Source organism: Sorex araneus, chromosome X, assembly GCF_027595985.1.
Source record: "Sorex araneus isolate mSorAra2 chromosome X, mSorAra2.pri, whole genome shotgun sequence".
Lineage (NCBI taxonomy): Eukaryota > Metazoa > Chordata > Mammalia > Eulipotyphla > Soricidae > Sorex > Sorex araneus.
In genome coordinates this window covers 113,048,425-113,073,929 of record NC_073313.1, presented here as the reverse complement: position 1 = coordinate 113,073,929, position 25,505 = coordinate 113,048,425, and the positions used below count along the sequence as shown (strand labels likewise).

At 37.3% G+C, this 25,505-nt stretch overlaps 1 pseudogene; it reads left to right on the top strand.

Moving 5' to 3' along the window:
* Positions 1-23,389, top strand: part of LOC101547344 (cyclin-C-like) — a 38,285-nt pseudogene extending 14,896 nt beyond the window's left edge.
* The last annotated feature ends 2,116 nt before the right edge of the window (positions 23,390-25,505 follow it).

Here is a 25,505-nt window from a genome sequence, read left to right as displayed (position 1 = left end):
TCATTGCATGATTGTTACCCAGACATGAAAGCTTGTAACTATCCCATGGTTTTTCAATAAAAGTTTATAAGAAAAGAACTGAGTGTTGAAAGTAGGTAAAGGGATAGTCATGATATAACCTTTCAGTATCTGTATTGCAAACTACAATGCCCAAAAGGAAATAGACAGAGAGTGTAATTCTGTATCTTGTGGTGATGCAATAAAATAATAATTAAGTTACCATACCACTCTTATTAAAAAAATTGTTTTGTTGAGGGTTTGCAGCTTGCTCAGAATTGGTGATGGTCTGCGCAAACTAAGGGATAAAGTAAAGATTAGTCAACATCTCTGATTAGTCAACATCTTTGGAACACAGATTCAAAGTATCAATATTTACTCATTCATTGATTACAAAGAGCTCACTCAATAATTGCTATACTTTTATTTCTCTCAAAAGGTAAAAAAATGATACCCTTTTCTTGAAGAACACAGAATATAGACGGATGGTGTTTGTGCCAATTTACTATTTGAGAATGGCTGCACTGGATATATCCAGAGGATAAAGAGACTACAAATGCCTACGATGAAATTTCCTTAAAGAAAGTTTGCAACAGCATTGAAAACATGAGATTTAAACTGCAAACACTGAACTTTGTAATGTCCCCATCAAGGTGGTAAGCAGGAATGGGTGATGAGGTGTAGGAGGCTGAATTATGGAAACACTGAAGTATGGTAGCTAACACTGGTGGGATTGATGCTGAAATATTTTATGCCTAAAATTCAATTGCTGATAACTTTTCAAATCATAATTCTTTAATTATATAAATTTAACTTAAAAAGTAAGGAAAGATTTTAACAAATGCCATATTGAAACCATTTTCCTATAAAAGAAGATTTTTTTTAAGTTTGTGACTGTTTTACACTTATACACTGAAGTGTTTTCCATTTATTCATATTATCATTGGAATAGATAGAGGACTATGTTCAGTGAGAGTCTATAAACTAAATACTAATAACCAAAATAACAATGTAAACAATAACCAACATTTGTTAACAATTATGTGTCAGTGTGAAATTCACTTTTTAGCCAATGACATTTTGTCACTACTGTGATTATTCACACAGGATAGTAAAAGTTTTATTTGGAGTAGTGTGGTTCCTTAGCAATTCTCAGTGGTAACCAGGGCTGTAGAAGTTGGTAAAAGTTGTAGACATTGGGACATAATGCTGCCAATAATCAAAGTTGATACCTTATAGAGATGACAAACAACTCGAGGACTTTTGCTAGTATGTTTTCTGTGTGAATTTGTGAATTCAAAATTTTTTGGGATTTGGGTTGGAGAGATAGCAGATAAGGTGCTTGCCTTGCATGTGGCTAACCCGATTTCTATACCTGGCACTCCATTGTAGTCCCCCAGCCCCACCCAGCAGTGATCCTTCAGCAAAAAAACCCTGGGAATAACCCCTGAACATTGCCAGGTGTGTTCCCAAAACAAAATCAATAAAGTTCCTGGATGTGACAATCACATATCACCTAATAAAGGAACGGAAAGAGAAGAAACCCTGAAAAGGTGAAACCCAAACTGGAAAAATAAGGATAGTAGAAGAATGCACTTAAAATATGATCCAAAGGGTGTGAGAAGAAATATCTTGAAGTAATATCTAATGGGTAAGCTCTATTTTTGCTTTACAAATCTGCTTCAACTTATCTTAGAAATCTTCATCATGTAACTATAGAAATGATCTCTGAAAGTGGGGGTTGTAGTTGGGAGGGAATCTGGTGGAGGGGATTGACACTGGTAGAGAAATTGGTGTTAAATTATGATTTGCCTAATACTCAGCTATAAGTAACTTTGTAAATAATGGCACTTTAATAACATTATTAAAAGAATCTTCAGTATGATGTACAATTTTTCTAATGGGTTTCTTTACAGGGACTGTAAACAAGGGATGTGCTGTGTGTGTGTGTGTGTGTAGCAAGATTTTTGTTAATGAAACTTACTTAGAAGGTCATTAGGAGAAATAAAGAGGAAAAAGTCTGTATTTAAGAGAGAACACAGTCTTCTTCAGTCTTCTTCAGAGTGGAAAAAAGCCAGTGAAGATACATAGAGAAAAGCAAGTGAGATACATGTATAAGGAAGAACGTGGTCTTGAAAAACAAGTTGGGAATGAGTCTTTTATTATAGTTGGTTCAGAAGCAAAGGTTATGTTTCTAGATATTTTCAGATTATGCATTATACTAAAAACAAAGTGGGGTTTAAAGGGTTAATAAAATTCTTTAATATAGACATGAAAAATATACTTAGTATATATTTTAGAAAATATGCACAGTATTGTAAATCAACATAAACTCAATATTGACTAAATAAAAAATATTTGTTATTTTGGAAAGGAATATTTCAATAGTTACAATCTTCACTCTAAAATATACTACCTGAGTCCCTCCCTGGGTCCCCACCCACACAGCAGACTGGCTGCCACACCCACAATTTGCCTCCAGGCTCCATCTTAGCGCACCAATAGCCCTAGCCCAGAGACACAGCAACAAGTCCTGGAAGACACCACAGAACTGGAGATCTCTCTGGGCCCCATACCTGGCCAATTTCACTGGGGCACCCCAGATGGAGCAGGTACAGTCTCCCTGCCTATTCCAAATGGAATCCCAGTGACCAGAGCTTCAACAAGCAAGGCCCAGGTATGTGGGTTCCAGGACTGAATCTTAAGGACGCATGGCACCAGTGGACCTGGGCTGTCCCTTCCCGAGTCCCCACCCACCCAACAGATTGGCTGTCATGCCCACAACTTGCCTCCAGGTGCCATTTTAGCGCACCAACAGCCCTGGCCCAGAGACTCCTAATTGAATCCCAAAATGGATTAATGCCATACAGCGATGTCTCTGGAAACCAACCTTTTGCAATCAAGAAATTTACATTTACAGTCACGGCCATGTGAACTCTTGTGAAATTCAATATGAGCAATGGATAATAAATTATCTACCATCTGCCTCTGGCAGGAAGGCTTGAATGGTGGTGAGAAATTTTGAGAAAACATAATACCCAGAGTCTCGGGCCAGGGCCAATACTGGCTCGCGCTCCACAGATATTTGACCCGGGTGGCCATGCTTTTGCACGGCCAATTTGCTGCTGAACGACCAAGATCCAGAGCCAGCTACACTATTTCTGGTACCAGCAAGTGCTTGCAGCCATGTCTCCAGACTGTGAACTAAGCCTTTGGCCCATGCTGCCCCAGGAAGGGAAATGATGCAATTTCCAACATAAATCTCCCTGGGCTTAATTACTAAAATGCAGAAATCCTAAACCGTGCAGCCACGGTTTATCTCTTCATTCTCATCAGTGGAAAATTAATTATCAAATACTTCCTTGTCAGTAGGGCCGTATTTTGGGGGGGTAAACTCCAACAACAAGTTGTGTGCTGAAACCCCAACAACAATAGTGAGTTTTGTGTTTAAATATGGAATGTAATCAGGGTAAAAGAAAATGAAGTGAAATTTATCAGTTATGCAGGCGGGGGTGGGAGGGTGGGGGTGGGAGGTATACTGGGGTTTTTTTGGTTGTGGAATATGGGCACTGGTGAAAGGACGGGTGTTTGAGCATTGTATAACTGAGACAGAAGCCTGAGAACTTTGTAACTTTCCACATGGTGATTCAATAAAATAAATTTAAGAAAAAAACATAACGCCCAAAATTAGAGAGTGAGTATTGGGAAAATTGTCTGCCATAGAGGTCTGGGATGTGTGTGTGTGGGGGGCGCATACAGGGAGGGATACTGGGGACATTGGTGGTGGAAAATGTGCACTGGTGGAGGGATGGGTGTTCCATCATTGTATGGCTGAATCTCAAACATGAAAGCTTTGTAACTATATCTCATGGTGATTCAGCTGAAAAAAAAAGTGATGTGGAGTGTAAAAAACTAAAGCTCGCCAAGGGGCTCTCTGGGCGGCTCTGTCTCACCACCCGCGTTCGGTGCTCTGGAACATCTGTGTATGGGCTGGATCGGGACAGCTGTTGGCCAAGGACAGGCAAAGGAAGAACGAGGACCAAGCTGGTTGCTGATTAGTTACCGTTTATTCACTCTTCCATCTTTCTCATCTCCCGCACTCCCAGCTCCATCCTCTCTCTAGATCTACTGCAGCCTCTCTCGCTTCTCTTGTCTCTCTCCTCCCTTTTTCCTCTCGCCCTTGGCCCCAGGTTACACACTGCCAGGTAGCAAATCATCATCAGAAAACCCTTCCTGAGGGCTGTCAGGTTCAAAGGGAACACAACCTAGGGGCATTCCAAAGTCCTTCCTGACTCTTAAGGTGTTTTTCTCCTTTCCTCAGTCCAAACACTCATTAACATCTTAATACTAGTTGTTTTTGTATGGACATAGCAAGAGATACATTGAGACTTACAAGGCAGCTCTCCTGGCAACATCTTGCCATAGGCTCAGACCACAGCACTCAGGCCAGATTAATCATTCCTCACCCTAGCAGGGTCCAAATCTAGCTATCACTGCTTGGATCATGACAACATTTGTCCATGATCAAGCTCTTAACTTATAGTTAAGCATTAGGCACTTTGGCCAGGCTCATCTTGATGCCAGGGTAGCATACAACTCACCGTTTGCCCTGGGTCCGTCCCATGCCTCGACGGGACCCTGCTTTTGGGGGTGCTAGGAAGTAAGGGCAGCTGAGGCTTAGAACAGATGCCCAGGAGGAAAATATGTAGAGTCAAATGACTCCCAGGTTACAAAAACATGGCATTTGCTAAGTCTTCCTGTGTCCATACAAAAAGGACATGGCTCTGAATAAACTATGCAAAGGACTAAAGGAGAAGAGAAAAACAATATTTACAAGTCAACAGAACACTAAGAAGTTACAAATAAGCACAGAGAAATGGGAGTACTGTGACGGGAGTAACCTAATAAACCTAAACTACCTCAGGCTATGTAATCCTACAGTGGAGTTCATGCCCAATTCAATCAGCCTAATTAATAGCTGAACAAATAACAATATTATTACATTACTTTAAAAAAAATAAGACATACTACCTGAATATGTGAATTTTCAATAAGTTGTAATCAGTTATAATCTCAGTCCATAAACTTTAATCTAAAGCCTATCATGTTCTTCTGGCTCATTGGAGTACTACACTATATTTCTTTGACCACAATGTATCCTATGTTATTTTTCTTTTTGTAACAACTTTGACAAGTGATAAGCAGAGTGTGACCTTTTATGGAATATTTTGGAAAGTTGTCTGTGAAACTAAGAACAGACAAGGGGAAAGTGATCATTTTGAAATAAATGACACGATGTAAAAATCTATGTTTGAAAGCACAATAGCTTTCATAATTTTTTTGAAATTATAATTTTTTTGTTTAATTAAGCACAAACATAATTTTTTTGTTTAATGATGTTTTTCACTTCTAAATATCAATTTTTGGAATGCCTTCCTTTGTTTTTATCTCAAGTAGTCATTTTTCCCTCGTTTCCCTTTATGCTTCTCTCTTCCTCACTCAAAACTTCAAAGCAGAAAGGCTGGAGTGACAGAATTGGGGGTAGAGTGATTGTGATTGTCTTGCATCCAACACATACTTGATCCCCTGCAGCCTATACGTTCCCCTCTGGACCCCATACAGTCCCCCAAGCCCACTAGGAGTAATCCGTGAGCACAGTCAGGATTAAGTCCTGAGTATAGCTGAAGGTAGAATGCCCCCACCCAATTTTTAAAGCAGCTTTTGCGTTTTGATGCTTCAATTTCACATTTAAATGGAAACTCCCACAGGGTATTTCCTGTGTGGTTATTGGGCTATGTAAACTCAGATTTATCAATATTTACCTGAGACATTTAGTCTTCAATTAAATGGTAAGAATCTCTAGTATTGACTATGTTTTGTTGTTGGGAATTAATCTAGTACATAAAGGTGCAGAATAGTTTGTCTTCCAGAGACTTTTACAATTAAATGGGTGGAATAAACTGCAGTTAAGCTGTTGGTTAAGAACATCTAACAGATTGTCTCCACTTCGCGTTACCGCTTTAAAGTCAGACTCACTGCTCACTGTGCTGCTGTCAAGTGCCAGAATTATTTGGGCCCCTAGCCCTTTCCACAGAGGTCTGAGGCCTGAGCTGAACTTCTGTAATCTCTGAATTTCCATTTTGATATTTGAATATTATTCTGTCTGAGCAATAGCTAACCAGATGCTATGTTATTTTCTATGCCCAACGTCTAATATGATATCTTACTTTTTTTCAGCGTGTCAATGAATAAATTGCCCGAGTCAGGAAGTTGCTTGAGTCTACTGTAATATACAAGTGTTTTGAAACTTACTCAAATCCTAGGTAACACAAGAGATCAGGAGAGCACTTTAAAGGACAAAAAAACGAAATAATTTTGTTCATTTAGGTTAATAATTTGTAAGTGGTCTTTAAGGAAACAAAATACCTGAAGGTTTATTTTGTTCTATTCAAAGCTTCTTGACTTGTATGCCTGATCTATATATATGTTTCAGAGGACTACAAGAAAAGGATATTAATTTGCTAAAGAACCCAACCATCATTTTAAGTCCTTCCTGATTACAAGGGATTATATCAATTTACCATTTTGTTTTACAAAATATATATTAATAGTTCCTTCCTAGGTGTGCACTGGGAAATAATTGAAAAACACTAATTTCATTCTTTTCATGTAGATTCAATTAAAACCTCTATATTTAGTGTCCCCAAATATGTCTTGTAGATTAATAGTCTCTCATTATATGAGCAAGTAATAAAAGGGAGAAAATGCTCTGTGAATAAATGAATTTGGAGATATCTGGGTTCATAGCAGAATAACCATAGGTACCCATTTGCCTAGGTCATTTTCAGTACAAGTCTATCATCTTGATGAAGTTATCAATAATATTCCCTTTGATATTTGGAAGTGCCATAGTCTACTATGAGTATAGATTACCCGATATCTTTGAGACACAGAGGTTATGTAGCATGACCAACGTTTGTTTGCATATAGAACTTTATTTTTGTAGAGAATCTTATGGATACATTTTACATATTTAGGAAACGTATGTGGATAAGTTTAATTTCTACAAATCTTTCTTTTTTTAAGAAGTTTTATTGGATCACTGTGAAATACCTTACAAACTTGTATGATTATTTTTCAGTCAAACAATGCTCGAACACCCATCCCTCCACCAGTGGACATTTTCCACCACCATTGTTCCCAGTGTCCCACCTGCCATCCCCACCCCACCACACTCCCTGCCTCTGTGGCAGGAATGATCCTTCTTACACTTTCTCTAATTTGGGGCATTATGATGTGCAATACAGATACTTAAAGGTCATTGTGTTTGGTCCTTGGTCTACTTTCAGCACACATCTCCCATCCTGGGCGATCCCTTTTATCATCATTTACTTAGTGGTTCCTTCTCCATCCCACCGGCCTTTTCCCTCAGCACGTGGAGCTGGCTTCCAAACCATAGCGTGACCCTTATCTCTACTGTCCTTAGGTGTTAGTCTCATATTATGCTACTTTATATTCTACAAATGAGTGCAGTCATTCCATGCCTGTTCCTCTCTTTCACTTAGCATGATACTCTCCATGTCCATCCACGTATATGCAAATTTCATGACTTCATCTTTTCTAATAGCTACATAGTATTCCACTGTGTAGATGTATCAAAGTTTCTTCAACCAGTCACGTGTTCTCGGGCACTCAGCCTTTTTTCAGATTCTGGCTATTGTAAACTGTGCTACAGTAAACATACAAGTGCAGATGCCATTTCTACTGTATTTTGTTGCATCTCTGGGATATATTTCAAGGAGTCGTATTGCTGGGTCTTATGGAAGTTCAATTTCTAGCTTTTGGATGAATGTCTATATTGTTTTCCACAAAGGCTGAACCAATCGGCATTACCAACAACAATGATTGAGAGTCCCGTTCTCCCTGCATCCTTGCCAGCACTGGTTGTTGTTGTTCTTATTGAAGTGTGCCAGTTTCTGTGGTGTAAGATTATACTTCATTGTTGTTTTGATTTGCATCTCCTTGATGGTTAGTGATGTAGAGCATTTTTATGTGCCTTTTGGCCATTTGAATTTCTTTCTTGTGGAAGTTTCTGTTCATTTATTCTCCTCATTTTTTGATGGGTTGGAGGATTTTTTTTCTTGTAAAGTTCTACCAGTGTCTTGTATATCCTGGATATTAAGCCCCTATCTGATAGGTCACTGTCACTGTCATTAGTATTAAGGTCACAGTCACTGTCACTGTCATCCCGTTGCTCATCGATTTGTTCGAGCGGGCACCAGTAACATCTCTCATGGAGAGAATTACTGTTACTGTTTTTGGCATATCCAATACGCACGGGTAGCTTGCCAGGCTCTGCCGTGCGGGCTCGATACTCTCGGTAGCTTGCCAGACAATCTGAGAGGGGCGGAAGAATCTGATAGGTATTGGGTAAATATTTTCTCATTCTGTGGGCTCTTTCCATATTTTAGTCACTATTTCTTTTGAGGTGCAGAAGCTCCTTAGTTTAATGTAGTCCCATTTTTTGATATTTGTTTCCACTTGCTTGTTCAGTGGTGCTTCATCCTTAAAGATGCTTTTAGTTTCAATGTCATGGAGGGTTCTGCATACATTTTCCTCCATGTACCTTATTAATTCAGGTCTGATAGTGAGGTCTTTAACCCATTTTGATCTGAGTTTTTTGCTTGGCATTAGGTAGAGGTCTGAATTCATTCTTTTCCATGTAGCTGTCCAGTTTTCCTAGCATCATTTGTTGAGAAGGTTTTCCTTGCTCCACTTCACATTTCCTGCTACTCTATCAAAGATTAAGTGATCATATAGTTGAGAGGTTGTGTCACAATATTCAACTCTGTTCCATTGGCCTGCGGGTCTGGTTCTGTTCTAATACCATACTGTTTTAATTACTACTGTTTTGTAGTACAGTTTGAGATTGGGGAAGGCGTTGCCATCCATCTTATTTTTCCCAAGGATTGCTTTCTACAAATCTTTCAACAAATTAAAAGGCATTTTGTTTCATTCAGTCTTTCCCACTTAACTTGAGAGGAACAGGAAATGTTACTTTATAGTTGACAAGATTGGCTTAGGAAAGGCTGTAATGTCTGAAAGTTAGGAGGCAGAAGAGAATGTTGTATTTGTGAGCTTTAAGATATTTACCATTCAATATATATATATATTAGTTTTGCTCCACACTTGGAGGTATGTAGGGCTTAATCATGCCTCTGAATTTAGCGATCATTCCTGATGGGGATAGGGGAACAATGTGGGATTCTGTGGATAGAACTCATGTTGGTTACATTAAAGGAAAGAACCTTTACCTACTCTACTATCTTTCTGGTCCATTGGCCTTTGGATATCAGCTACATTTGACAAATATTCTGTACCCTACAGGGAATGTAGTAATCCCTTGAGTTGATGCACGATGGGATTAAAACAAGAAAAGTTATGTTTAGATTCTGTCATACATTTGGCTTGCATTATTAAAAAATAACAAGAAGCAGGAAAGCCCTTTAGTTATGTTAGAACAATCAGCATTCATTAGGAACCAAATGAAAATCCTGTATTTTTAAAAAGAAAGGTTCAGAGAGGCAATCAGAGAATACACCACATTTAGTACTGATACCTCACAAGGTGAATTAACCTTTAGGTGAGAGTTTATAACAAGAGCTGATTCAAATCTATCCAATTTCCAGGATGGCCATGAATCCTGCGAATAGTCTAGGACAATCAGTAAAGGTGGCTTTGATGGTCTATTGATGGTCTATCTAGATAATATAAAACCACATTCTCACTTTCAAGGGGCTATCTTCATAGTGAAGCTCTTGGGGAACCTAATATTTGATCTTATCTCCCCAGAAGTCAAAGACACTACTCCTTCCTACCAGAGTCAATTTAAACAATTCTCCAAGAAGTGGAATCACTCTATCACTGAGGGAGAACAAGGAGAAATGCCCAAATATCCTGAGAGCTGCCAGCACTCACTTATTAGCAGGTGATAGCTTCCGAAGATGAACATTTACATCCCTTGTCCTTAAATGCACTTATGGTATCCCTCTCAGAGGGAAGAATGTTAGTATAGAAGTGAGGAAGGCTGGCATGTCTATATATTCCATCTTCATAGTTGTTGTAGAGCTATCTAATTGGTCATTATATAGGCAATATTACTGGTCATCTTTGCAACCAAACAAATTAATCAGCATTTCAAAACTTCATTTACTTAAGGCATAAGCAACCAGGTAACAGAAACAGCTACAGGGGTGGGGATACATGGATTATATAAACACAGGCATGAGTTTCTGGAAATGAGTTTCTATACTTGGTGTCCAGGATGTGGAAGTTGATGTTGGACACTTGTAAACTATAAAAAAAAATCTGTAGCACTGAAGACATTTCTTCGTTGACTTACTATTCTTATTCTCCAACCTCAAGAACCTGAAAGCTAGCCTTTTGTGCTCTAACAAAATGTTTTTACTTTTGAAGTGTTGAAAGATAAAGTGTAAATCATGAATCTGAAGTAGATAACAGTTAAAAAATAAGTGAAATGGGAAGTAAAGTTCCTGCCTTTTGTTTCCCTTCCGTCCATTTTTCTCCATGTTGACCTTTGATTCACGTGCTCAGAGCAATGGCTTCTCTATGTGGAAACTACTGGTTTCTATTATACTTTAAAGATATAGATTGCAATTAAAATATTTAGAACTAGAACAAACTAGTTATATAACTGAAGCATGCCTTTGTTTTATTTAACCTGCATTATAATCATAAACAATTTAAATTATATTTTTTGACCTTTGGTTTCTTCATTTGTAAAATAAATTAGTTTCCTTTTGGTAGCTTAGAATAAAAAGGAAAATAAAGTGCTTATAAATTTATGAGCAAAGTTTAAAGCATATGGTAAATAATGCATAGTAAGTAGAAAAATATTAAAAGGATAAAAAAGGTTAGGTTTTGGAGTTACATAGATCTGAGTTTAAATTTGAATGCTCATCACAAGCTGTGTCTATAGACAGTTACACAATATTTCTAAGAATTAGATTCCTAATATTCAAAATGGTGTATAACAGCATCTAGTGTATTCCTCTAGTATAATTATGACTTATGCTCCTATGGGGATTTCCCAGTAACAAAGAATTTAAGGCATCAAAAACTGTGCATGCATTGGAATTATGTAGGTGCTTAATAGTTTATTGAGACAGGGGCCCCACTTTAGTCACCTTCATTGGAATAGTTTGTTGTAAAGTGAATGCTATTCAGGTAGATTGGTAGCGAGGACTACTATGTTGCATCTATTGCAGGACCTTTTAAAAATGTAGTAGTAGGGTCAAGGATATAGTAATTAAGGTAAGGTGCTTTCTTGCATGCAGCTAACTCAGGTTCAATCCCTGGCACCACAAAGAGTGCTCCCTGAATATAGAGCTAGGAGCAATCCCTGAGCATCCACCAGGTGTGTCCCCCAAACTATAAAATCGTTGTTGTAATGAGCTTCTTCAATATAAGTCCAGGGTGAGAGTGATTAAGATAGTTTCTTGGTGAACAATTGATTTCAAGACAATAATTTGTTAGTATAAATTATAAAAGAGAAAATAAAAAAATTGCACTCCTTCAATTTTAATGTTATAAATGCAGTTCAACTTAAAAATTAAGTAGACTCCCTTTGAACTTACTGCTTACATAAATCGTAAGTGTGAGTATTTTTTTGAACTATACTGTCATTAATCTTCAACTGAAATTCTTACTGGTCCATTTTACTTTTTATGATTCATCTGTGTGTTTTGATAAGTTGACTCTTTTACCTCAAACTCAGTGATTTAGATGCTCAGAATCTCTCTTTAGTCCCTATGGATTAGTAATTCAGTGCTTTAGACCAAAGATCACGTTGGTTATGATATTGAAAATCAACAGGAAAAGATCACGATCACGAAATCCCGTTGATCGTCGAGTTGCTTGAGCGGTCTCAGTAACCTCTACATTCGTCCTATCCCTGAGATTTTAGAAGCCTCTCTCTTCTCGGCCTTCCCAAAGATGCCACATTGGAGGCTCTTTCAGGGTCAGGGGAATGAGATTCAGCTGGTTACTGGCTTTGGCATATGGATACACCATGGGAAACTTGGGAGACTGTCCCATGTGGGCAGGAAGCTCTCAGTAGCTTGCAAGTTTCTCCCAGAGGGAAAAGTAGGTTATAAGATACTGCTTCTGGGAGCTTGCTTTTAAGTCTGGATGTTAGCCGTTGGTGGGATTACACATACCTGGGTTCCTCTGCTGGTATCTTCATGCATGAGGCTTGTCCGAACGTGTGGAGAGGGGCCTTGAGCATGGCTGTGGCTAGGTTCTGGTGGTCTTCAGCCTCCGGGAGCTCTGCTCGGGGCAGGGACAGAAGCTGGAGCCCATCCCCTCCGAGGGGCCCCGGTGAAGACAGCCAGGCGTGTGGGCAACAGACTGTCTTGGAAAAGATCCATGAACATAATTAAAATGTATTCCTGTGAGATAAAAGTGTAGACTTTTCCACTAAGTTCTTTCTCTAGCATGCAAATACTACTATATAAACTCCTGCTATAATACATAAGCATTATCATCATATTAAAGATCAAAGCTATTGTATGAGACTGAGTTGCTGGGATGACTCTATACTTTCGATTTAAGCATTTTGTGAATTTTTTCTCCCATCATCTGTGAAACGAGAATGTTTAACTAGGATGGCATTACTTGTAACATATTTGAAGTTCAGAAATATTTTCTAGGAGCTACCAGAGAAGAGCAATTGCAACTAGATATATTTGTGATGTACAAAGTTATGTTGTTGCATTGGTTTCATGTAATCACCAAAACCCTATACATGATAATGTTCCCTAGACTCCTCAATGGGAATTTGCTTTAAATTAGGCTTTACTTTTTTAATTATAGAAGGTACATGATTCGGAACTCTTATAGAACTTGAATTCTGTATATATCAACTAAATAATTGGTTTGGGGGAGTCTTTCTTGATTTGGTATATTTTGATTTTTAAAATAAATTTGACTTTGTTTCTATGTCTTATATATAAAATCTTCAAAACAGATGTAAGCACACGCTTCTGATCATTCTGTTTGTTTGCTTTTTGAGCCATTTATTGAACTTGGAGGATAATGCAGTTCTATGGACTGAACCTGGGCCTTCAGCATGCAAAAAATGTGCCCAGTCCCTTTGAGTTATCTCCCTGGACCCTTTATTATTGTTGCAAAAATATGATTTGAATAGTGTTAAAGTTTATACTTTAAGCATACAATGTTGCTGCTCCACATACACCATCAAAGTGCCATTGTCTCTCAATCACTGTCTCTGGGTCCTTTTCTGACCACCTAAAACTTCCCCACTTCAGTATATATAAGTTGATAAAAGATAAGATCTACTAATGTATTGTCTTTTGTTTGATTTTATTTGGGAGAGACATACGTGGCAGTGCTCAGGGCATACTCCTGGCTCTATACTCAGGGTTAATTTCTGTAGGGCTTAGGAGACTATATGGTGTTTCAGGGATAAAACCTGGGTTAGCTGTGTGCAAAGCAAACACTCTGACTTCTATACTAGCACTCCAGCTCATGCTTATTGCTTCTTTAAGCTTTACTTCTGCTTTATCTGATACAAGGACGGCATTTATTGCATTTTGGGAGATGTCATTTTCTCTGTATTCTTTATTGTAGCCTTTCACTGAGCCTGTGTTTGCCATGAAAGTTCAAATATAGCTGATGTAAAAGAACTTAATTATTGACAAACCCTTTGGTATTCTTGATATTGTAATCAATTTTCATGATTCACGTTCTTGTGCCTTTTCCAATGATTTGACATTTTTGGAATGCAGAATTTAGATTATTACTAGCTTCAACTAGTTTCTTTTTCATATACAAGAGGCTCTAGGACATTTTGCATTTGTCTTATGTAATTTATTGGGTCACGTTGAAAAGCTTTCTTGAGAAATTATCTTGAGAAACCACCTAGAGATATGGAAATTTTGGCTAATGCATGTGAGTTACTATGGCCTGAGGGGATTGTGTTCCCTTTTTAGATTTAGAATGATTAACTAGGAAAGAAAATGAAACAGACTTCCGTCTAAAACTGAACACCAACAGAACTGTTGTGTTTCAAGGGGTACATCTTACTAGCTGGATTATATAATGTCTTCAATCTGAAATGAGAAATTCTGGTAAGAGGGAGGTGGGTACACTGGTGATGGGTGTGGTGGTAGAATTATGTGCATGAGGAGCCATCATTAATAGTATTGTAAACCACAGAATCCCAATCATTTAAAAATAAGTGAATAAACACAAAATAAATTATTCTAATAGAAGATTAATTAGGACACATTTCCTTGTAAAGGTCTCTTTCAGTGACCCAAACAGCATGGTATTGGATAAGGGCAGACTCCCTGACCAATAAATCAGAATTAAGTATCCAAGGAGAAACCCCAACATATATGGTGATCTAATTTTTGACAAAGGTGCTGATAGCATGAAATGAAGTAAATACAGCCTCTTCAACAAGTGGTGCTGGCAAAACTAGTTAAACACATGCAAAAAACCTTAAAACTATATCTGTATCTCACACTTTACAAAAAAATCAATTCAAAATGTTGAGATCAGACCAGAGTCTATAAAATAAATAGGGGAAAATATAGACAGAATGCTTCAATATCTTGACCTCAAAGATGTCTTCAATGATGCAATACCACTGGCAAAGGCGAACAAATACAAAATAAAATAAAATCGAATTAAGTAGTTTCTTCATTGCAAAAGAAACACGGGCTAACACTGAAAGATATCTAACTGAATGTGACAAAATATTTATGGTTAACACTTCAGATAAAGGCAGGATATCCAGGATATATAAAGTGCTGACAAAGATAAACAACAAAATCCATAAAAACCACATACAAAAATGGGAGAGGAAATGAACAGAAACTTCTCTGAGGAAGACCAATAAATGGCCAAAAGGCAATGAATAAATGCTGACTGTTACTTATTATTAGGATAATCCAAATCAAGATGACAAGACAATGATACCATCTCACACCAGTTAGAATGGCACATATCAAAATAATGGGAACAATTTGCGTTGGTGGGGAGGTGGTGAAAAAGAACTTGCTTCCACTTCTTGGTGGGACTGTAGTCTGGTTGAATCCCAAATGAAAACAGTATGGAGAGTTCTCATTAAACTTAAACTTAAGCTACACTGACCCAGAAATTATATATTTGGATATCTATCCCCAGGACAGGGACAGAAAACATTCACTCCAAAGGACATATGCATACCACGATTCATTGCAGCACTCAGTACAGTAGTTAGTATTTGGAATAAACCTATATATCCAACAATAGATCAGTGGGTAATGAAAATGTAGTATATATACACAATGCAATACTTCACAGCTGTAAGAAATGATGAAATCATGCAGTTTGCTGTAATATGGATTGAACTGGAAGAAATAATGCTAAATGAGGTAATCCAGAATAAGAAGGACAAACAGGGGATGCTATTACTAATATGTGATATTTAGAGTAACTGGATGAAGAAATGCAATGGTTTAATGGGAATTCCTAGAACACCGTTGGCACTGGAGTACAGGGAGGAGAAGGAAATAGAGTGGTGAGGAAGGGGAGAAGAAATATCTTAGAAACGAGACAGTAAGGGGTCAAGAGGACCCAGGTACATTGGTGGTGCTAAGGAATAATATAGCTAAATATCCAAACCACTGGGTCAATAACATTGAAATCATGAGACCACTTTTAATAATCGAATTTAAAAGATTCCTGCCAAGACAGCAAGCTGAAGCTGGTGTGGGGGTGGGGATAGAAGAGGGATTCAGGGAATACTGGTGGAGGGAAGTTGACACTGATGGTGGGATCAGTATGTCAAAAACCCAACTCTGAATGACTTTGTTTTTCATAGTACTTTAATAAAATAAAAATTTTGTAAAAGATAAATAGATCAATATTAGTAGCACCTTAGTGTAAAATAATGAGTGAGATAAGAACTCAGATAATTTAGATCCTAAAATTCAACTCTCAACCCCCACAAAACTCAAAGGCAAATAAGAATTCAGCTGCACTAACTTATAGGGACAGAAGCCAGGAAAGTCATTGACACAGAAAAATTCTCTATCGTCTTTGAGGATGATCTCAAATCAACACTCTATGCAGTTGCAATGAAAATTAATCACACAAAACAATATTTGCTGTAAAGCTTGGGTACTCCATAATTATTGAAGACATATTGACATCACTTAAGAACCGTATGTGAGTATGCATATAAGATGCTAAGGATTCAATGAAAAAGCTCCTAGAAACAAATCAATACGACAAAGTGGTCAACCTTAAGTGAACACGAACATCTGTCACATTACTTATTATGGAGCTGAAAGGAACAATGATATCATGCAATTTCCTGCAGCCTGATTGGAATTGGAAGATGTTAAGTTAGTTGAAGGAAACCAAAAGTAGAAAGAAAAAAACAGGATTATCTCACTTATATCTGTGGTATCTAGAATAACTGTATGAGAAAAAGTAATGTGGTAAAGAGGGTATGCTAGGTTACCATTATTCCTGGAGTTTAGGGAGAAGGACATAGAAGTGAAAAATCAATGTAGAAGGAAGAAGCTGAGATAGGGACAGGGGTTGGGGTTTTGGTTACACTGGTGATGTGGGAAGTGACATAGATATATACTTGAAGCACAGACTTAACAACACTGAAAACATGAAAGCTCAATTGCAACTGCTGTACTATGCCTGACAAGGTGGCAGGTGGTGGTAAGGTGGGGGCTGGTGGGTGGAGTATGGAGTATGAAAACACTGCTGAAAAGAAACTGACAGTGGTGGCAGAATTTGTATTGGAATATTATATGCCTAATGCTCAACTATAACTTTGTAAATCAGCTATTAAATTAAAATGTCACATTCCCATATATAAATAATTTATCAGAGGAGAAAGAGATTGAAGAGTCATTCCCATTCAAAATAGTGTTTAAAAACATCAATGATATAGTAATGAATTTAACAAAAGAAGTGATATAACTTTTTAAACGTAGGAGTACTGCTATTTATTCAGCCATTAATTAAGCTTATTGAATTGGGCATGAACTCCACATTACTATTTTAAAAATTAGAAAAAAAATTTAAATTGAATATCCATGAGACACACAATTACAAAGCTGTTCATAATTGGATTTCAGTCATACAATGACCCAGCACCCATCCCTCCACCAGTGTACATCTCCTACAACCAATGTCCCTTGTTTCCCTACCACCATCCCCCAACACCCCCCTCCACCCCCAGCCTCCCTCTGGGAGGCACTTTCCTTCTTGCTCTCTCTCTCTCTCTTTCTCTCTCTCTCCTTTTCCTTTTGTGCATTATGGTTTGCAATACAGGTGCTAAGAGGTCATGGTGTTTGTTCAGGGCATTAAGTATTTTTATCGGGACAGTAAGGCTGAAGTACCTTTCAATTGGGTGGCCGTTTTGGGGTGTGGATGTAACTGCTGAGGCTTCCGGAATTACAGGGAGGTGGGAGGAGGTAGCCCATCCCCGATCCCAAGGAAGACTGGAGATTTCAGTTATAAAACCCACATACCTGAGTTTTCAGCACATTATGTCTTGGTGCGGTCTGTCCTGAGATGATGGAGTCAGGCAGGAGGTATGACAGTGATTTTGGATTATGGAAGCAAGCGGCTGCTGGGGGCTCTGCTTGGGCAGGCCCGAGGCCAACGCCCCACCCTCCAATTTACCCCAGTCTGTTCAGTCATGAGACTGAGATTAACTGCAGGTTTTGATTTCCTTCTAGATTTATTTATGGGTCTCTGAAGCAAGACTGGTAGTAGAGCTACCATGGCAGTGCTTGGAGTTGGTTGTGGGGCTGACTCCAGTGCTTCCAGGAATCCTGGGAAGTGGGGGGAAGTAGCCCATCCCAACTCTGAGAAAGTATGGAGATTTCAGTCACAAAACCCGCATACCTGAGTTTTCAGCAGATTATGTCTTGGTGAGGTCCATCCTGAGACAATGGTGACAGGCTGGGATTATGGTGTCGATTTTGGATTATGGAAGCAAGTGCCTGCCAGGGGCTCTGCTTGGATGGGCACCAGGCCAAACCGCCCCCCTCCAATTTACTCCAGTCTTTTTGGCCATGTGCAGGTCTGAGATTAACCATGACTTATGATCTCTTTTAAGATTTATTTATGGGTATCTAAATAAGGCAAATACATGAGCTTATATAGGTGAGCTGGAGGTGGGAGGTGGTTTGTGGTTGTGACTCCCACATACCTAACTTTTGGCTGTTTAATTTTTGGCAAACTTGGCCCCAAGTTGTTTGGGTCTGGCCATTTTGGTGTATCAGGAAGCCTGAAGGCACCATCAGAGTGCTGATGTACTCATTCCTCAGGTATAGTTTGACCTGCTAGCAGCACCATACCCCCAAGATGCAAAAAGTATAAGTCACTTAAGAAAGAGATTTATGAAGTCCCAGGAACATGGAAATATATTCCATGTTAATGGATTGGAAGAATCAATATTGACAAAATTACTATTTAACCTAAATTATTATATATGCTCAATGCAATCTCCACCCAAATCCAGAGAACATATTTTGAAGACAGAGTAGGCCATAAAAACATTAGAATGGAATCATAAAACACCCCAGATATTCACAGTTATACTGAGAAGTAATAATCTGGAGGCATCTCATAGAATAACTTTAAGCTATACTTATAAAATTGTAGTGATAAAAAACATCTTGGTATAAAAATAAGGATAGACTGCGATCAATATATTAGAATAGAGCATTCAAAAAAATTCCCATATCTATGGTCAACAAGCTTTAGTCAGAAAATCTGGGTATATAAAGTAGAGCAAAGATAGCTTATGCAGCAAATAGTTTTGGGAAGGCTGGATAGTAATATGGAAGGGTTTGGGATGAACCTAGAATAACATATCATACCTTACACATATGTTGATTCAAAGACCTTGAGATTAGACCAGAATATATAAATACTCTGAGGAAATATACACAGAAGCATACAAGATTTGGACCTCAAAGTATTTTAGATGATATGATTCCAATGGCTATGACAAGTGAATAAAATAAACGATTGTGACTATAATGAATCAAAGAGCTTCTGCAGGGGAAAAGAAACAAGGGCTACAACTAAAAGAAATACAAATGAATGGTAGAAAATATTTCCTCTTAGCACATTAGATAAAGGATTGATATATAACATATATAAAGTAACAAACAATCCAAAAAGAAACCTATCAAAATGGAGAGAGGGAAAAATCATTTCTCTGAAGACAGCAGACAAATAGCCAATAGGGGGCCAGGGCAATACCCGTGCGAGCTCTGCAGAGATGTGACTCGAGTGGCCACATGTTTATTTTTGCTGCTGATGACCACGATCCAGAGGACAGCTAGACTACTTTTGGTACCAGCAACTGCTTCCACCAATGTCTCTAGACTGTGAACTAAGCCAGAGCCCCATGCTGCCCCAGGAAGGGAAATGATGCAATTTCTAACATAAATCTCACTGGACTTAACTACTAAAGTACTAAAATGCAGAAATCCTAAACCTTCATATCTCTTCATTCTCAGCAAAAGAAAACTATCAAATGCTTCTTTGTAGCAGGGCTATTTTTTTGAGGGGAAACTCCAACAATAGTGAATATTGTGTTGAAATATGAAATATAATCAAGGTAAAGAGAAAATGAAGTGAAATTTATCAGCTACGCAAGGGGGGGTGGGGTGTGTGGGGGGGTGGGAGGTATACTGGGGTTTTGGGTGGTGGAATATGGGCACTGGTGAAGGGATGGGTATTCGAGCAGTGTATAACCTAGATAAGCCTGGAAACTGTAACTTTCCACATGGTGATTTAATAAAAAAATTAAAAAAACAAATAGCCAATAGGCACGTGCATAAAGAGCTCATTATCACTTATTATCAGAGAAATCAAATCAAGATGACAATGAACTATCATCTCACACCAGAGAAAATGACCAAAAATACTCTGCAAACTGGAAATAAAATATGTTGTCAGGAATGTGGTGAAAAAGGAATTCTCATCCATTGCTGGTGGGAATGCTCTCTGGTTCAACCTCTACAGAGATTTCCCAACCTAATCCATCTTGAATTAAATGTATATAGTATAATAATGGACTTCAATTTCTTGTTTTTCTAAATGATAATAAGTTTGTCCCAGTCCTTTTTATTTGCCTTGAATAAAACTTTAAACATGGTGACTAACAAAGCATGTTTAAATCTTTGAATTTCTTCACAATACAGTTGTTTCAAGTATTCAATATTTCAACAGCATTCTCACCCTCAATGTTCCCAGTTTCCCATCCACCGCCCAAGCTTGTTCCCCTAGCAGGCACAAAAACTACTTTATATTGCTTGTTACAATTTATATCTTGTAATGGTGCTGCTAAAATCATGACCTGAGGATTAACTGAGCTGGTAAGTATGATTTGAGCTGCATTTTTTTATTAGAACAGTGAGATTTAGGGTATGTTTTGCTGCTTCTATTTCCCCATCTCAAAATCTGTTATACATTTGAAGATTAAAAGTCTGGCAGTCAGTAAATAAAATAACCAATAGTATGAAGTGTAACAAGGAATGTCTACTACAAATGGTGTCAGGAAAATTGGTTAGTCATATACAGGAAAAACCAAACAAAAAAAGGCCTAAGACATGTTTTCTTTCTTTCTTTCTTTCTTTCTTTCTTTCTTTCTTTCTTTCTTTCTTTCTTTCTTTCTTTCTTTCTTTCTTTCTTTCTTTCTTTCTTTCTTTCTTTCTTTCTTTCTTTCTTTCTTTCTTTCTTTCTTTCTTTCTTTCTCTCTCTCTCTCTCTCTCTCTTTCTTTCTTTCTTTCTTTCTTTCTTTCTTGGAGGAGAAGCATAGGGAAGGGCATATTCTAGACTAAAGGGGAGGTGAACCTTTAGCTTAGCTCTTGGTTCATAAAAGTACCTGTAAGAAGTTTCTTGTTTTTTTTTTGTTTTAATAATAGGGAAGCTATAATGTAGTGTGGATAGTCAATGATATTAGGTAGTAATTGTTGATTTTCTTAGAGTTATCTAGGGGATATTAGCTCTTTTTTAATTTTAAATTTTTTAAAATTTATTCTTTTACTGAATCACCGTGTGGAAAGTTACAGAGCTTTCAGGTTTAAGCTAAGACATGTTTTCTAACACGACATATAAAATTGAATCAAAGTGGGTTTAAAACCTCAATTTCACGGGGCTGGGGTGATATTACAATGGATAGGGCACTTGCCTTGCATGTGGCCATCTGGGTTGCATTCCTTTCACCCTATATGTTCCCAAAGCCCTCCAGGAGTTATCACTGAATGCAGACCCAAGAGTACAGCCCTTACCTGAAAGTACTAAGATGCCTAAAAACATAAAATATGACAGCAAAATTGAATAATAATGAGAGATTTTTTTTAAAGTATATTAGTTATTTTCTTGTTATCTCAATTAATTAGTGTAGGGGATCGTAAATTTCGGATACTGCAATGTTCAGTTCTTTGATGAATATTTGGTTCTTTTTTTTTCTTTTTGGGTCACACCTGGCAATGCACAGGGGTTACTCCTGGCTCTGCACTCAGAAATCACCCCTGGTGGTGCTCAGGGGACCATATGAGATGCTGGAAATTGAACCCGGGTCGGCCGCGTGCAAGGCAAACTCCCTACCTGCTGTGCTATTGCTCCAGCCCCAATATTTGGTTCTTTTAAAACATGTGTTATTTCTCTGTTAATATTTAAAATATATATTCATTTGTTATTAGCAAGTTTTTCATTCTATCATTGAATGCAGTTATAATAGATGATAGGACTTTGGCTCAAATCAGGATTGGCTTCTACTGATTACATTTTCTTTTGAGGATAAGTTAAATTTTCCTGATTATTTCTGGGTTAAATCATTTTGGGTTTATTCCAGATGTTTTGTGTATTTTACTGAGTTTCTGGATTCTACTTTACTCCTTTGGGACAAAATAGAGCAGTTAGTTCCATTAAAATTTGAGTCTTCTCCTCTAACATATTACTTTTACTGAAATTTAAGTTTATCTTTTGATTTTTGACATAACTTTTAATAAAATAAGAGTCTTGGCCGCCATTAAACAGAGCCAAGAAGATCAGATGAGGAGCACATTGCCGGATGGGACTGGGGTTTTGGATATTCATCAGGCTTCTCTGCTGGCTGATACATCATCTTCACCAGAGTAAACTGTGTTTCATGGCAGGGAAATTTTGGCAGGGTTCTCATTACTTGCAATAGTTTTTGTATAAACAAAATCTGTTGAAGTAACAACAAAAGACCTTACATTTCTCTCAGAAGAAAAGTATTAAAAATCACAGACAATGTTTTACAAATTTTACCCAGATATTAGGTGAACATCATAAATTGACATGTTACTGACCTACTATATTCTATCTGCTATCTGAAGAGATTTGTATATATGTATATATCTTATATATGTGTAGATATGTAAACATATATATGTATATATATGTATATATATGTATATATATTCTGTCTTAATGTTTTCTAATTGTCTGATTTTTCACACCTAACTCAGCATTTTAGCAGAAGAATTTTGAGTTGCCTCAAATACAAGATTGACTTCCGCAGCTACTACTATAATAAAAACTAGACTTTCATACAGCTATCCAAAGGAACTACCATATAAGATGAACTATGTACTAGAATGTGAATACTGTATTTTTTTTTTTTTTGCTTTTTGGGTCACACCCAGCGATGCTCAGGGGTTACTCCTGACTCTGCACTCAGGAATTGCTCCTGGCAGTGCTTGGGGGACCATATGGGATTCTGGGAATCGAACCTGGGTCGGCCGCGTGCAAGGCAAACGCCCTACCCGCTGTGCTATCGCTTCGGCCCAGAATGTGAATACTGTATTTTAAACTAATGGCTTGTTCTTGATTATGCACCATCCTTATAGATCTTTACTCCAGTATGTGCAGAACATAGACCAAGAAGACATGTTGCTTCCCTTGTATAGAGGATTGTGAACGATACTTAGAGAAAGAATCTTTACCTAATATAACTTCCTTCTATTACAGCTTTAGTTTACTTAAATGTATCATATGTTGTACTGCAAAAAGATGTCAGTCAGCGGTTTGCTGAGCTTTCTGTGGATATGGGGAACATTTAGGAAATAATAACAGTTCTTTTAAAATGATATGAACTGTGAAAGAACTTTAATAAAGAAAAAAGATGGTAATAATTCTTAATAAGAGGTCAAAACCTCCTCGGAACAGTGAAGGAATACAGGGTTCAAATGGAAGTCAGAACTCTAGAAACAACCAATCTTTAAATATTTCAAAGAATTGCATAGAGCATCAGTTGAAAATTAACCCATCAGTCAGATTTTAGTATATTTTTGATGGAATAGAAATGAAAATTTATTATTGACAAATATATTAGAAAGTGATTTTAATTTTTCAGACTAAGTTTTTTCTTACCAAATTTGTCTCTAGTGTGCAATGGATTAAAACCTCTTGATTATGTTAGTAGGGAAAAGTTCTAAGGGGACCTATAAACGTACATACTCGGACATTTGAAAATAAACCTACATACATAGTTTGTGATTAGTAAATTTTTAATATTTTAATAACTAAAATTCAGATTTTTTATTAAGCCAGGATATAATTTGGGTTGGAGTGATAGCACAGCCAGTAGGGTGTTTGCCTTGCATGCAGCTGACCCAGGTTTGATTCTTCTGCCCCTCTCGGAGAGCCTGGCAAGCTACCGAGAGTATCTTGCCCGCACGGCAGAGCCTGGCAAGCTACTCATGGCGTATTCGATAAGCCAAAAACAGCAACAAGTCTCACAATGGAGACATTACTGGTGCCCGCTCGTGCAAATCAATGAGCAACAGGGTAATTTGTCTAAATTTCAATTTGGTTATTGAAAGAATCAAAAGGACATTAAAGTGCCTAATATATGAAGTTTTCTTCCTTCCCTCTTAAACTTGAGATTGTGTTTAAGAAGTGAATTCTTAATTAGCAAATTCCTGTAATATTTTGGTAATTATGTTGATAATATCAGGGAACAAGTATCTATTAATTTTATTTTATTTATTTTTATCCTATTATTTTTATTTTATTTGCCCCTTACACTTTATTTAACACTGGTTTACAAAGTTGTTTATGATGATGTTAGATACTGAATATACTAACACCAATCCCACCCACCATTGTATTTTCCCATTGTATTATCTTCAAATTTCCCAACCACCACTAAAGCCTGGTCTCATAGCAGGCCCTCAACAAATTCTTTTATTTTATATTAATTATTATAAATAATTTGCTAAAAGAATGGTCCAAAAGTGTTTCCTTAGAAGAAAGTTAGTGAAGATTGTTATATCTCATCATGAAGCTATTAAGTCCTCGTGTAAGAGATTACTAAATTGCTTTTACAAGATAATCATTCTGTGTTAATACTTTGTTAATTGAGATTTATTGCTTTCTATATTACACCCCATCTAATCTAGTGTGCTACTCCTGGTTTACCAATGTTGTAGAGTTTGAGATGTCATGCAATCATTAATGTGACCACATGCTCTAGAAAGTTCAAAATTTTTAAAAGGGTGATATAGCTGGAGTTAAATTTTTAATTAAGTGGTAGTTTTGGAGCATGTGCATGACTGTTGGGGCTTCCCAAAGTACAGGGCAATGGTGGGAGGTAGACCATCTTTGACTCTGCGAAAGTCTGGAGATTTCAGTCAAAAAACCAACATGCCAGAGTTTTTCTACAGACTAATTTTTGGATGAGCCTCATCCATAACAGTGAAGTCTGGCTGGGAACAATCTGTTGATTTTAAAGTGCATTTTACTCAATTATTTCGGATTCTTGCCCAGAAAACATTACCTTAGTCTATAAGAAAAGTAAAATATATATAGCATACTTTGATATTTTAATTCCATAATTACTTTATGATAATGAGAAAACTTTAATCATACAAGTTGCCTGTAATTAATTCATAATCAGGCATTTTCAAAGCTAACTAGATAAATTAAATGTATAATATATAAATATAATATAAATACACATATAAAGTAGAAAATATACATAATAAATCCATAAATGGTTGACATTTGCTTACATTTGATGTTACTTTGTTTTCATTTAAAATTTTTAATTAAAGTTCCATGATAAACAAAACTATTCATATTTGAGTTTTAGGCATATTATCTTCTGGCACCAATCCAAAATCAGTGTCTTCTTCCCTCCACAAGAGTTCCCATGTTCCTACTCAACCTTCAGCCCGAATTCCCATTCTGCCACATTGAAAACATATTTTTTAAATTTTTGTTGTTGAAACTTGGAGCTCGAGCTCTTGTTTTCAGTATTATTGACTCTGTGGTTTGTATATTTAGATATATTACTCCTTTACACCATTAATGTACTTGGATCCCCTTGATATTGCTTCCCATTGGTTCCTATTTATCTCTCCTCCACCCTTGATTTCTTTCTTTCTCTGCCCTTC